This window comes from Myodes glareolus, chromosome X (assembly GCF_982192425.1).
Source record: "Myodes glareolus chromosome X, mMyoGla1.1, whole genome shotgun sequence".
Lineage (NCBI taxonomy): Eukaryota > Metazoa > Chordata > Mammalia > Rodentia > Cricetidae > Myodes > Myodes glareolus.
This window is the reverse complement of record NC_142053.1, coordinates 90,841,313-90,856,312: the sequence shown is the minus strand read 5'-3', so window position 1 is coordinate 90,856,312 and position 15,000 is coordinate 90,841,313. Positions and strand designations below refer to the sequence as shown.

The window sequence follows — 15,000 nt, the reverse complement described above, 5'->3', positions numbered from 1 at the left end:
CTAATACAAAACATTGCCACCACTTCATTAATCAGCCGCTTGTGAGAGTTCCTTTTCTAAGAAGTCTTTTTGGTAATTTGATTAGAAAGATTGGTGGTACACATTATCATTATTCAGTATGTCCATCGAGTAGACAGACAATTTACGGCAAGTTCTTGATAACGATGGGCTTTAAAAATGCAGTAATTTCTTCATTTCAGAATTCTATTTTTTGTAAAGATGATTTTTTCCAAAGTCTTTGGCAGTACACGTTGCTGAACAAGCATGAGGAAATATTTCAGTGCTTTAAGAGGCATTTCTTTCCCTCTCCCCACAGTCAACCCCCCCATGAATGATGCAGTAATTAAAACCTAATTATTATCTTCATTTTAAACAAAACCTAAAGTGAATACCAATTAATAACAACATACTAATGAGCATCTGCTGTGATGAAATTGAATATGAATGTGCTGCAAATTTCGGGTAATTTATTTTTTTAAGGGGAAGTGCCACTGGTCGCATTCTGCTGTTAGAAGATTATATAGAATGTACACCATTTTCTACCAAGTCATCCTGCCCATGGCAATTTCCATCTGAAGAGACAGGACTGGCTTCAATATTGCAGATGTCAAAATAACCAAATATTGGCCATGTTGTCTTTACTGGGATATAGAACAACTTTAGAACTTTACCTTGAATTTACAATCTTCTATTCAAAGGGTTTTCTTTTACAATGCTTGGTTTCTAGGTTAACTCCATATGTTTAAAAATATTTGAAGTGGCACTGAAGGCAGTGGTGGCACACTCCTTTAATTACAGCACTCAGGAAGGAGAGGCAAGTGAATCTCTGAGTTCGAGGTCAGCCTGGTCTAAAGAGTGAATTCCAGGACAGCCAGGACTATGCAGAGAAACTCTTATCTCGAAAACCCAAAAGAAAATCTGTCCCCTCTTACATATGAAGACATGCCAGTTAACACAAGGAAAGTTTAAATACAAATGTCAAGTTGGAAGAAACAAAAGACAGAAATTAAGATTTTAAAGTCATCACCTTAGATTCCAATACAAATTTAAGATGGTATAGAAATGTTTATTTATGCTTAAGTTAGAACTACTGAGGTAATTAGTTGAGATCAGATTTACCAATACAATATTAAGAAGTAAACTGGAGAGAATGATATTCTTCAGACAGAGTCTTTGTCTCCCTCTCTATAGCACTGTTCAACTAGGTTCTATTTGTTTATTACAGGGGCTTGTCCAAATGCTTGGTTATTAATTTTATTTATTAAAATACATATTCATTAAAAATTTTAATGGTATGTTCACATCTTATATAGCAACATTTAAGACATCTAATTCCAACATATTAACTGGTGTGCTCACTGATAGAAGTGCAAAAATAAATGCTATAAAGTTAATACAGACATCTATATTATTAAGAGTATTTCTTATTTGTTTTATGTATGAGAGTTCTATATGAAATCTTATTTGGAAAAACATCCCATTGGTTAACTGGTTTTTAGAATGTCTCATCAACTATAAGCTAGACAGAAAATTATTACTTGACCATTTTCTTTCTTTTTTTTTTTTTGAGGGGAGAAGGCTTTATTTAATCTAAAATATTTCAGGGCACAGGCCAGTCCGTGATGGCATACACCTTTAAACCCAATACTGGGAAGGCAGAGGCAGGCAGATCTCTATGACTTTGTGGCCAACCTGGTCTACAAGGACTAGTTCCAGGACACCTAGGGCAATTACACAGAGAAACCCTGTCTCGGAAAAAAAAAATAAAAAAGCAAATAAACAAAACAAAAAAATGAAAAAAATCAACCAAACAAACAATTAAACAAAATTTCAGGTCACATTCCATCATCCAGGGAAGTTAGAATTTCATGTCAGGAAGCTAGAGGCAGGATGTGATGCAAAGGCCACAGAGGAGTGCTTCCTGATTGGTCATTGTGGCTTGCTCAATTTGTTTTCTAATAGTATTAAGGACTATGAGGGGTGGCACCACTCACAGTGACTTGGGGTCCTTCCACAGAAACCATTGATAAAGAATATATACCACAGACTTGCCCAGAGTCCTGCCTAGGAAAACATTTTCCTTTCAGTTGAGGTTTCTTCTTCTAAAATGACTCTTGAACCTGATAGTGATAATGCACACCTTTAATCCCAGCACTCAGGAGGCAGAGGAAATCAGATCTCTGTGAGTTTGAGGTCAGCTTTTTCTACAACAGCTAGTTCCAGGACAGGCCTCAAAGCTACAGAGAAACCCTGTCTCACAAAAACAAACAAAAAAAAATTAACCCAAAATTTTTTTTCCCCGCCTCCCTTTTCCCTCACCCTCCCCATCTCCCCCTCGCTCTCTAGTTTTTTTTGAAAGTAATTTTATTAAATTATATAAGTTTCCATTTCCGCCCCTCCCCCAACACCCTCCCACTCCCCCCACTCCCTCTCCATCCCTAGGAGCAGTCAGGGTTTCCTGCCCTGTGGGAAGTTCAAGTTCCTCCCCCCTCCCTCCAGGTCCAGGAAGGTGAGTGTCCAGACAGACTGGATCCGCAAAATCCAGTATATGCAGAGGAAACAAGTCCCAGTGTTTATTTGCATAGAGTTTCTAGTTCTTTCTTGGCACAACTGACTGCTTTTCTTTAGCATAAAAAACTTCCATCCACAAAGTTTGCGAAATTGACATCTAGAATGTATGCTCAGTTTTCTCATATCTTGTGGTAAATAACAACAGTTACTAAAATAAACATATAAATCCATTGGAATAAGAATTAGGATGAAAATATAAACAATTACTTTGACCTACCTATACAAGTTAAGGTGAATTCTGGGTTAGGAAACATCTCAGAACAAGTTTGTTTCAGATGGTGCAATAGGAAAAGGAAGTCATGGTTGATCTTCCTGGGATGCTAATCAATTAGGCTTGCATCTTCCAACTGTTCATTCAACTGAAAACACTCCAAGCACTGTTACAGATGCTAGGGGTCCATCAGAGAAGAACAAGGCGGCAACAGTTTAAGATCATATAAACTGAGCTGGGAGCATTGTGATGCACGTCATTAATCCCAGTACCTAGGCAGCAGAGGCAGGTGAAGGATCTCTGTGAGATCAAGGCCATCCTGGTCTACATAGTGAGTTCCAGGACAGCCAGGGCTACATACATAAAGAGAGACCTTGCCTTTTTTTTTAAAAGACAGTATAAGTCTGAGTCCAATGTGAATGCATTTTCTTTACTGTTTTATCGTATTATTTTCTGGTATATATGCATGCATCCATGTGGCACACTACCTGCAAAAATCAGAAAACAGATAAGCAGGAACCTGTATTCATAAAACTGGATGGCAAGTATTTTTATTCTGATCCACAGGTACAACTTCTGCAATCAGAGTTAAATGTATCTCCATTCATTCACCTTTTACCTGCTATCACTGGCTTTCTATTATATTTTGTTGTTACTCTGAGACATGGTTTTGCAATCCTTAATAACTAAAATACCAAAATAAAGGCACCAACATTAATTAATTGTGTTAATTCTTAGCAAACTGGCTTGGTTGTTCTTTGCCATTTTTAGATTATAGTAGAAATTACAATATTAGGCACTTCTTTAATTACAAACTAGGTCAGTTTGTAAACAATACCTAGGATTTCTTTGTGAAAGCTCACCTAGGCTATCTTCTACATTTAATAGGAAACCAAGCCACCAAAGAGAGAACAGTTACAAAATAATCAAAATGGCTAACAGACTTTCTTTGAAGTAAAATGAATAGCCATGAATGTGTTTTTTCTCTCAAGCACTTTCATCTAAAAAGCAAGAAAATTAGTCATTTCCTCTAATTGTGTTTATAAAGCCATCAAGACAGAAGAAATTTCATTAGAAAAAAATCAAAAAGTAAAAACAAAAATCCTGCCCAGGCTCTACATCTCCTCCCTTGGGATACTATATACAAAACAAAATCTTTTGATAAAGTATCCAAGCAATGCTCTCCCTCCCATGTACAACACTCAAGTTCCTAATTCTAGCTTCAATAGACTTATTTCTCAGCCCACTGTCAATTTTTTTCTGCTTTACGTGTGATACTTTAACATACCACCTGGAGTTTATTTAGAAACTTCAAGGACTAACTACTTTTTCATACTTCCTAAATCTATGTTATACTGCCACTTACTTGATTTCTTGGTAGGCTACAATGCAACTCTCTTGCCTGCTCTAGGGACCCTTTTCCTCCTATGGAGTTGCTTGTTCAGTCTCAATATGAAGGCTTTGGCCTTGTCAGATTGTATCTTGTTTTATCATGTCTGGTTGTTCTTTCTTGGAGGCCTGCTTTTTTTCTGAAGAGAAACAGTGGGGAAGTGTATCTAGGAGAGAGGGGAGTTGGGGGGAGCGCAAAGTGGGAAGGGAGGGTAACTGTGGTCTTGATGTATTATATAAGAAAAGAATCTATTTTCAAAAAAAAAAGACATAGTGTCCTGTCTCTTCTACATTTTTCTTATTTGAAATTGTTCCTTAGTTCTTGATAAGTACAACAGAAAAGTTTTGATTTGAGCCCAGAAGACCAGTTTCTCTCAAAACATTTTCCCATTCACTTACCAACTTAAAGGTCTTGCATAGTAGTCACTACCACCCTCTTGGATATATAAACTGTGGCATTCAATTGTTCCAAGACATACTTCATATCCTTGTTTTCCCCTTTTGCCTTAGGACACTTCACTGTTTTGCACATTTTATTCCAGATAAGCAAGAAAAAGCAGTAGTTCTTGTATCCTCAAAATATTATAGCACTGGCATATAGTAACCATTCAGTAACTACTAACATGATAATGAAAAAAGCGGGCAAAAATATTGTTGTTAGCAAGTCTAATAAAGTGCTAAAGAAAACAGTTTTAAAGAGGCTATGAGTGAAACACAGTAGTAAATAAAGCAGGTGCTTAATGTGCCAAAGAGTCTGAGTTTAATTTCCAGCATTAAGAAGTTTAGCTGGAAAAAAAGTCAAACAGCATTTAACCTCAGCACTTGGGAGGCAGAGACAGGTGGATCTCTGTGAGTTCGAGGCCAGCCTGGTCTACAGAGGGAGTTCCAGGACAGGCTCCAAAGTTACACAGAGAAACCCTGTCTCGAAAAATCAAAGGAAAAGAAAAGTAAAAGTTTAGCTGGACAAGAGGTCCAGATACCTCATGAAAAACTGGATTTTCTTGTGAATGTCATTTGTTCAAATAAGGGACTACTAAACTATCTTTAAAAGTATCTCTCTCCATTTTTTTTTCAGATGAACTTTAATGAGCAGCACCATAAGTAAAATAGATAAAAGTACAGAGAAAATACTCCAGAGATGCCTCTAGATAGGGTCTGGAGTCTCATCTAGAGAAAGCTGCTTCAATAACCTCCCCTTTCTCTTGTTTTGTGTCATGAGACAGGCTCTTGATTTACAGACCAGGCTAACCTCAAACTCATGAGCCACTTGTCTTAGCACCCTAAATTATAAGAAGTGTCCCATCACTCATGTTTTTTGAGACAGAGTTTCTCTGTATAGCCCTGGCTGTACTGGAAATCACTCTGTAGACCATGCTGGCCTCAAACTCACTGAGATTCACCTGCCTCTGCCTTCTGAGTGCTGAGATCAAAGGTGTGTGCCACCATCACCCTTGTTAGTCATTCACTTTTAATGTTAGTATAAATACTTGGGAATGGAATCAGGTGTAGTAACTACTTCTATAATCCCAACACTTGGAAGGTAGAACAAGAGGACCAGAAGTTAAGTGTCATCACTCACTATAACAGCAAGTCAGAAATGATACCCTGTCACCAAAACCCAAAATGCAAAAAAAACCCCTAAAAATGAATAAATAAGTTCAACACAGTGTTTAAAGAATGTATAAAAATTGGCTGTTAATTTTGTTAATATATAGAAAGAGCAAATTGCTACATCATCGCTGATGGTTAGGATACAAATTTGCTAAGCCCAATATGAAATGTTGTACGACCACAATCATTATGAAATAAAGTAAAGAGAAAACATCTTCATAGAAATACTGTTCTTTAGAGCTAGTATAGGTGGGCAGGGCCTTCAGCAGAAGCTGTTGGCGGCAGTTTGAACCTTCAGTCATCTGCAAGGCCGTAGGAGGTCCCACCCACCGATATGACTCCACTGTAATCTATTTCACCTTGCTCAGATACACTGTTTAACACTTGTGAATGTAAAATAACCTCAACCAGTAATTTTCAACCATGAGAACAAAAGCAACTTGATTGAAACTAATTTACATTTTCAATTATTATTACAAAAATTTAGAAACTCTGCTCTTTTTATGTGGTCTGTTTGTTTTTAAATGATCACCCTTAACCAATGAGAAAGGATGTTTGAAAGGGGTTTCAGAATGCTGGCTACTCTGATATAAACAAATTAGGATGTAAACTCCCTTGTTAACTATAATATTAGTCGTGCCCTATCTTAATAAATAAGGTAGAGATAATGATTAAAAAAAAAACAGGTGCTGAGACTGCATACAAGAAGGCCGAGCTTCCTAAGCATGACTGACAAAACCCACACTCATCCAAAAATCTAGACATTACTGTGCAACATACTGAGTTGAAATCTTAAAAGGAGCACCTTTTGTTCCATGTCTCCATATATAAACTCCTATTAGAAAGAATCATTCTTAAAGTTCAATTTCATCTTCTTATCATAAGGAAGCTCAATTTTCTTTAATCTTAAATCATTGCACTGTAGAACTAACTAGAGGGGGTACAGTTCAATAATTGTTAATACTCAATGATCACCACAAAAAAACCCCTACAAAACAGTCCCACTATCCCCCAAAACTCTGACCTGTTAATAATATTCTATTCTCTATTCTGTGACAACCACTGCTCTGGTCACCAATATTATCTTTTATATTTTCAAGATCACACAGTGAAAATTATGCTCTCACTCATCATACATGCACTGCTGTGTGCACACACAAACAAGTCAAATAAAACACACAAGAAGGCTACATATAACAGGAATCACACAGTATGCAGTTTTAGGTTGATTCTGGCTTCTTTAACTCAGTGTCAGGGCTCTGAGATTCATGCAATTTGTTGAGTATATCAGTGGGTTGGTTCTTTTATACTGCTAACTCATGTTTTATGGTATGGAAGTACCAGGTTACTCATTAAGCCATTTCAGAAGGATGTTTGTTTCCCATTTTTAATTATAACACAATTCCCATGTGTTATAAACAGCTATGAAGAGGTTTCTCTTAGTTATGGTTTCTATTGTTGAGAAAAGACACCATGACCACAGCAACTCTTAACTCTTATAAAAGAAAACATTTAATTGGGGCTGGCTTATGGTTTCTGAGGCTTAGTCCATTGTTTGCATGGTGATAAGCAGTCAAACGTGGTGATGGAGAAGAGCTGAAAATTCCACATCTTGATCTGCAGACATCAGAAGCAACACTGTGTCTTACACTGGGCATAACATTAGCATATAGGATCTCAAAGCTCACCTCCACAGTGACACACTTCCTCCAACAAAACCACACCTCCTAACAGTATAGGCCAAGCATTTAAACACGTAAGACTATGGGGGCCATTCCTATTCAAACCACCACAAGACTGTTATACAAATAGAGTAGAATGAATCTAACACACACACACACACACACACACACACACACACACACACACACACACGATTTATAAACGTTTTCTCATCTCTTGCTCACTTTTCCTCTTCAGAGTTTTTGCAGACCAAAGATTTCAATTTTGCTTTGTTTTATTTTTGTTTTTTAAGACAAGCTTTCTCTGTGTAGCTCTGGCTGTCCTTGAACTCAGAGATTCATCTGCCTCTGCCTCCAAAGTTCTGGTATTAAAGGTATGCATCACCATTGTCAAGTAAGATTTCTAATTTTGAGTATAGGTGATAAATTTCTTTTCTTTAATGGACCTTGATTTTAGTTTCAAGTCTATGACAACTTTAAGGGCAAGCCAGCAAGGGTTACAACATAAAACTCTGTCTTCAAAAAAAATAGTTTTTCTTTTTTTTCTGTATAAGAACATCAATTTTTTCCAACATTACTTATTAAAAGAACTAGCCTATCTGTATAAAATTGTTCATTGCATCTTTATCAAAAATCAAAGATCCTACTTCTTCCCTAGGAAAATGCCAAATGTCAGATGACGCTGGTATAGCAAGCAATTAGTTTGGAAGGCCTAGGAGTTCAAGTTTGGAAGGCCATAGCAGCTTCTATGGCTAAAGTTGTAACCACGGTTGGGGCTAGGGAGCAGCCATGGGGTTCATGGAGGCAAAGACAAGAAGATCTATCTCTTCTATCAAGTAAGGCTTGATTAAGCAAATGAAGATTCCTGGAAGAGATCTGTTCTCCCTGCCCAAAAAGAGTCTTTATGTAGGTCTGAGGACAACTTGGAGGAGTTGGTTCTCTCCTTCAACGATATGGATCCTGGTGACCAAGTTCATATCTTTAGGCTTGGCAGCAAGCACCTTTACTGTTAAACTATTTCATTGCTCTGTAAATGAATTTTCCCTAGGGTGTCTCTTAAGGATGATGTTTTGAATGGCAATTCACTGTACAAACAGTAGAAACATTCAGCCAGTAGTCTAGGTTCAAAGTCTTTGTCACCATAGAAGTATCCACTGTCACCAAGGGAGGGGCATCATCTTGTCAAGCTCTTCATTGCCTTGTATAGAGAAGTAGGCTTCTATCTCTATGCTGTTAAGCCTTATCCCTGCATCCAGAGGCCTTAGCATCGGATCTCTTCCTGTGTTCAAGAAGCTGCTAATAGTGTCCAGTATTGATTACGGCTATACTTCATCATGGGGCTGCACTGTCACTCTTGGTAACTTCACAAAAGTTATCTCTGACACCATCTCAAAGACCTACAGGTATCTCCAAACTTTGAAAAGAGAACATGTTCACCAAGTCTCTATAATAGGAATTCACAGATCAATCTTGTAAAATTAGGACAACCTCTGGCATAGTTTCTTAGGTGCCATTCAGCTTTTTTTTTCTTTTTGAGACAAGGTTCCTCAATGAACCTGGAGTTCAGCACATAGATAAGGCTGGCCAGTGAGTCTCAAGTATCCACATGTCTCTATCTCCCTAGCACAGGGATTACAAATGTCTGTCACATACCTGGCTTTTGAAATGGAGTTCCTTAGAACTGACCTGGTGTGCTTATGCTGTCAAAGCAAGTAATGCAAAGACTGGGCTATCTCCCCTGCTGACACAGAGGCTTCATGTAAAAAGATAAAACAAAGTCTGTTGAAAAGTAAAATAAGGCTATATATAGATAAGTTTTTCTGAAACTCTAGAATTGCAAAATGTACATCCCTGCCAGTGAGCTCCTTAAGAGACATAAGGAAATGTTTCAAGTGTATGTTGTGCTTTTGTTCTTCTGGACTTTGTCTCAGTGAATCCATGAGCAAGCAATACTGCCATCAAGATTCATGTGGTTATTATTGCCTACATTTTCATCCAGAAAGACCAAGACATCAAAAATTGTATCATGCACACCAGTCAAGATATGGCTACTGGATGCTTCTGTTTATTTCTTGTAAGGCTTTTATAAATTAGCTTAGGAAGAATTCTCCTCTAGGCAATAAAGACTAAATGTTTCCTACTGAATTTTATTGTCAATTGACATAATAGCTAGACATGGATTTTCTAAAAAAAAAATGAGTTAGGAACTGGAACAAAAATATTATGGCAACTTTCTAACCACAATCAACTTTAATTTTCATGAAGGTTGTGACAAGATCCTACCAACTGTAAGCTGAAGTCTGAGTTTATCTGCAGGTTCTTGGCCCTAAAGTTAAATGTGGCCTTTCCCGTGGAAAGTGCCAGGGAACAAGTTTGATTAAAAGCTCCTTTTAACAGAGGCAAAAGAGGCTTTTTTCTTTTTGAAGTAGGGTCTCTCTATGCATCGCTGACTGTCCCAGCACCCACTATGAAGACCAGGCTGCCCTCGAGCTCACAGGGATCTGCCAGCCTCTGCATCTTAATTACTGGAATTAAAGGTGTACAAAATACCATGCCTGGCTTTTCTTTGTGGGTCTTTTTTGTTTATTTGAGAAAGGGTCTCATATAGATAAAGTGGGCCTCATAGTAAGAGAGTAGCCAGGCTCACAGCCATCCTCCAGTTTCATTCTCCTGAGGATTAGGACTACGAGGATGAGATACTGTGCCCGGATAGGGTAAGTTTGCTCCATATTTTCTTCCTTGGTCTTGGTGTTTGTCGATTTGCTAATTTTACCCTTACTTGATTATGGCAGCTTTATTTTAACCATTCAAGTTGTGCATTTATGCTTCTTCCTTTCTGCTTTGTTCTTTCAAGTCATTATATAGATGTAATACCAGACTATACAATTTCAAAAGTATGTGCTTTTTTTTGTTTTGTTTTTCCAAGACAGCATTTCTGTGTAGTTCTGACTGTCATGGAACTTGTTCTACAGACCACACTAGTCTCAAAATCACAGAGATTTGTAGGTCTCTGCCTCCCAATTGCTGGGATTAAAGTCATTCATTACAGGCCTGGCTAAGTATTTTTTTTTAAAGGAACTGGCTCATTATTCCTAAGTCTTCAAATATGTGACATTCTCTTAAAGTTCATAGGAGTCTAATGCTGCTGATATTGATAATTTGTATTACCTCTTTAACGTTTGCTTTATTATGAATATTGTTGCCTTTAAAATACTCAAAATTTCACTTTCACTAACGTTCTGCATTTTAAATTTTATTTTTATTTTATGTGCATTGGTGTTTTCTCACATACAAGTCTGTATGAGGGTACTGGATCCCTAGGAAGTGAAGTGACAGACAGTTGTGAGCTGCCATACAGGTGCTGGAAATTTAACCTGGGTCTTCTGGAAGAACAACCAGTATTCTCAAACACTGAGCCATCTCTTTAGCCCCTGCATTCCGTTTTCAATTCCATTGATTTAATCTTTCTTATTTTACCAATTTCCTTTTGCTGGCTTTGGCTTTATTTTGTTTTTCTTTTTCTATTTTCAAGATAGACACTCAGATTATTGTTTTGATAACTTTTTTCTAATAAAAATATTCAATAATATCAATTGTTCTCTAATCATTGTAATACCTATACAAGCTTACTATTTTACTATTTTGTTGATTTTGTATGTCCACGGTGAATAAGACCTTCTATAAGTCATGCTTCATTATCTTTATTGATTTTGTTCTTTTTCACTATAGCTAAATAAATTTATTTTTTAGTAATTTATTTATTTTTATTTTATGTGCATGGGTGTTTTGCTTGCATGGTTGTCTGCGTGAGGGTGTCAGATCTTGGAGTTACAGACAAGGATGAATTGCCATGTGAGTGCTAGTAATAAAACCTGGGTTCTCTTAATTGCTGAGCCATTTCTCCTGCCCTATAAATGTATTTTTCAGAATGTAAGTTGTAACTTCAATTCTTTAAGTTTATTAGTTTGTTTTATGATTCAAAATATAATCTATCATGTCGAATGTTCCATGTGTATTTGAAAAGAACCAGGCTAGTACCATTGTTGGACACGCTATAAATATCAACTAGACCCAGATGGTTGTTACTTCCTTTATATATTTGCTGATTTTATGCCCAATATTTCTGTCATTATAAAAGGAATGTTACAGTTGCCAAGTATAATTGTGGATTATCTATTTCTCCTTTCAGTTCTGCCAGTTTTCATTTATGGGATTTTGAAGCTGTGTTGTTGCCTAACAACACATTTAAATTATGAGATCTTCTATCATTATGTAATATTCTGCTTTATCTGTAGCCATTTTCTTTGTTCTGAAGTCTAATTTTTATGTGATACACACACACACACATATACACTATTTTATTAATGTTTATATAGTATAGCTTTGGCATTATATTTTTACCTGTTTTCTTCTTGGTTAGTTTAGAACTCAAGATCCCACTTGTCTCTGCCTCTTAAGAGCTGGCATTACAGGAGTAAGACGCCATGTCTGGCTTTCATTTTCTACTATTAAACTGCATGTATCATATTCTAAGTGGGTTTCTTGAAAACAGCTAATACTTGTATCACTTTTTAAATGTATTCTGAAAATTTTGACTAGTCTATACACATTTAGATCATCTACATCTAAAGAGGCCATCAAAATATATGTGGATTGGCTCTATCATTTGATTGAGCTTTCTTTCTGCTCCTTTCCCCCCACTTCCTGTTTTCTGTTTCTATAGGGGTTTAAGATCACTTTTAGCTTTACACATTATATCTGATATCTGCAGTTTAAGAATTTCAATGTATATACTTAGTAAAGAAACGCCCCCTTTCTTGCCCCCCCATGTGTTGTACTTGTCTATACATTAGCTATGTTCAATGAAAACCTTACTAGACAGTCCTACAGCTTGTGTTTTCATCTCTAAGATCTAGTTCACTAAATTCGAGACTTTAGTACACTTAGCACTTCTGTTGCTGTTCCTTCATTCTTCACATTCCAAGTTTCCTTCAATTATTACTTATCTCTGAATCTTTCTTTAGCAATTCCCAGAGCAGATCCTTTTTGTCCATAAGCAGATTTTATGGTAGTCAGCTCTTACTTATGTGAGAATTTGTTTCAACTAAAAATATTTAGATAATACAGAAATAGTTCTATACAATTTTCTTGAATATAGAAATAAGAGTTGGCAATTCTTTTAGCATATCAAAAACATTGCCCCAAACTTTCTGCCCTCTGTGATTTTTGATGAGAAATATATCACTCAACTAATTTTCCTACGTAAGTTGTTTTTCTCTGGCTGCTTTTAAGACAGTTTGGTATTAATTTTTAACAACTGATTATGATATATTTGAGAGCAACTTTCTTTGGGTTTAAATCCAGAACCTTGCACTTCCTAGGTAAGTACTTTTGTACTAAACTCTAGATCCAATTCTCATTGAACTTCTCAAATTGTTTAGTTCATGTTTCAGAGAAATTTTCAGACACTCTTTTGTTACTATTTCACAGGTCTCTGAGCTTCTATTTTTTTCCTCCCTGGTCTCAATTAAGTCTCCTGCCCCTCCTCCATATTGGATAATTTTTATTTATCTACCTCCCAGTTCACAGACATTCTCCTTTCAGTTCCATTCTGCCACTGAAGTCATCTGCAAAGTCTTTTTACATTAATACATTTATTTGAAATTTTTATATCATCTACTTTGCTGAGACTTTCTATTTTCCATTCATTTCAAAGGTGTTCATCATTACTTGTTCAAACATGTATGCAATAGTTGGAGTCTGTCTTATGGAAATTTCTGGAAAATGATAAACACACTTCTCATTTGCTAGTACTTGAAGCCTGGTCTTCGTCTCTGATCTTGCTATTTATTTTTCAGGGTCTTCATTTTATTGTTTCATACATTCTTAAAAGGTCTCAATAGTTGCTTTCAACTGAAGAACCTAGAAGGAACATTATCATTCTCTTTTACCGTGATCTGAAATGATGGTAAAATCTGATTGTCAGAGTTGTTATGCTCTCCAATCAACATTCACAATTTTAAATATCTGGATCAACATTCTTACTTTCTAGGAAGTCATACCACATTAATTCTATTTTATCATGTCTCATTAGTACTAATTCTGTAATCAATTACTTTTAAAGCACCATTGTTTTACTTGAAACATCTATGCTTAGTTCTACAAAGTCTTCTACAGCAAGGCAGAATTCAGGATTCTAACCCCACCAACAACTAATACTTGAAAGCGTATGAATGAAAATTAGTATTAGAAGATCAAGGGGCTTAAATACTGAAAACCTGCATGCCACTTACCAGCTAGCTGAATGGCCTAAGACAAGTCCAGTAACCTTTCTAAATCTCAGCAGGGGGTGGGGTGTCTTTTAAGACAGGGTCTCAAAGTAGCCTCTAACTCTCCATATTGACATGGAAAGCCTCGAACTCCCAATCCTCTTGCCTTTACCCTCCAAGTGCCAGGAATTACAGCATGTGCTGACATGCTCAGCTCCCAACACTTTCTTAATTTCAAGCTTTGCCTTCAAAGACATTTTTTTTAACCTATGACTAACCTAAAAGAAGAGCATCACTTGGGACCACTCAACTAGAGTCTGATACCCAATCAAACTACAAATAGTTTGTTCTAAATAGTCAATTTTAACTTACTCTTTCAAAGTAAGAAGGAATATCACCTTCCCTCAAAGGCTGGTCTCCCTAACACTAAGAGTACCTGCCAAATAGATTGCACAGGGAAGTAATAGGGACCAGATCCTGTAGCTTCTGTATAGAAGCATACAGAAGATATATACCTCCAACTCATAATGCATTTATATTTTACAGTTCAAACCAGTCTAACTTGTATTGCAACTACTTACATGCAGCTTTACTAAAAATTAGCATAGCTGTTGTTAATTACTTTCTACCATACCTTCAACACACACCTGCAGATAGATAAAAGATACACATCCCAGAAAAAGCTCATTCCAAGATCTGCCCATGTACATGTAGGTAGGTGGGTGTGTATTTGTTTATGGGAGTTATATTTGGTTCAGAAAATTTTCCTGTTGACTCAACTATGAGCTGAAAGTAAAGCATAACTCACAGTTCTCCAAAAGTCTGTTAAAAAAAACATACTACCATTCATGTATGACACTCAGGAAGAATCTTCCATTTGCTATATAGCATAAGTCCTAAATTCAAAATCATTAGACTGCAAGGAGTATCTTCTCCAAACTCTTCTACATAATTAATACAAGAGAAAAATTAGTCAAACAGTTAATCCTACCACCTTTAATTTCAAAATGCATCTTGGACCTACCAAGTTACCATAAACATCCCTGTTATCCCTATCCCTTCGGTAAAGCAGAAACTACATTCCTCATCTCTCCTAGAATTATAAATCAAAGTCCTTAACTTGGATCATATGTCCCTTAGTGTCTGTCTCAGCACCCTGCACCTTTTCTCTCACTATATTCAATACTTTCCCCATTATTCACTCATTTTGTGCCACATGGCCTCTTTGTTATTTCTTAAGTGGGCCAAACACCCTGCATCTTTGGCC

General features: G+C 36.6%; 1 protein-coding gene across 5 annotated transcripts in view; it reads right to left on the bottom strand.

Moving 5' to 3' along the window:
- Positions 1 to 15,000, bottom strand: part of Pola1 (DNA polymerase alpha 1, catalytic subunit) — a 306,054-nt gene that overhangs the window by 78,450 nt on the left and 212,604 nt on the right. The gene's annotated exons all lie outside the window — the stretch shown is intronic.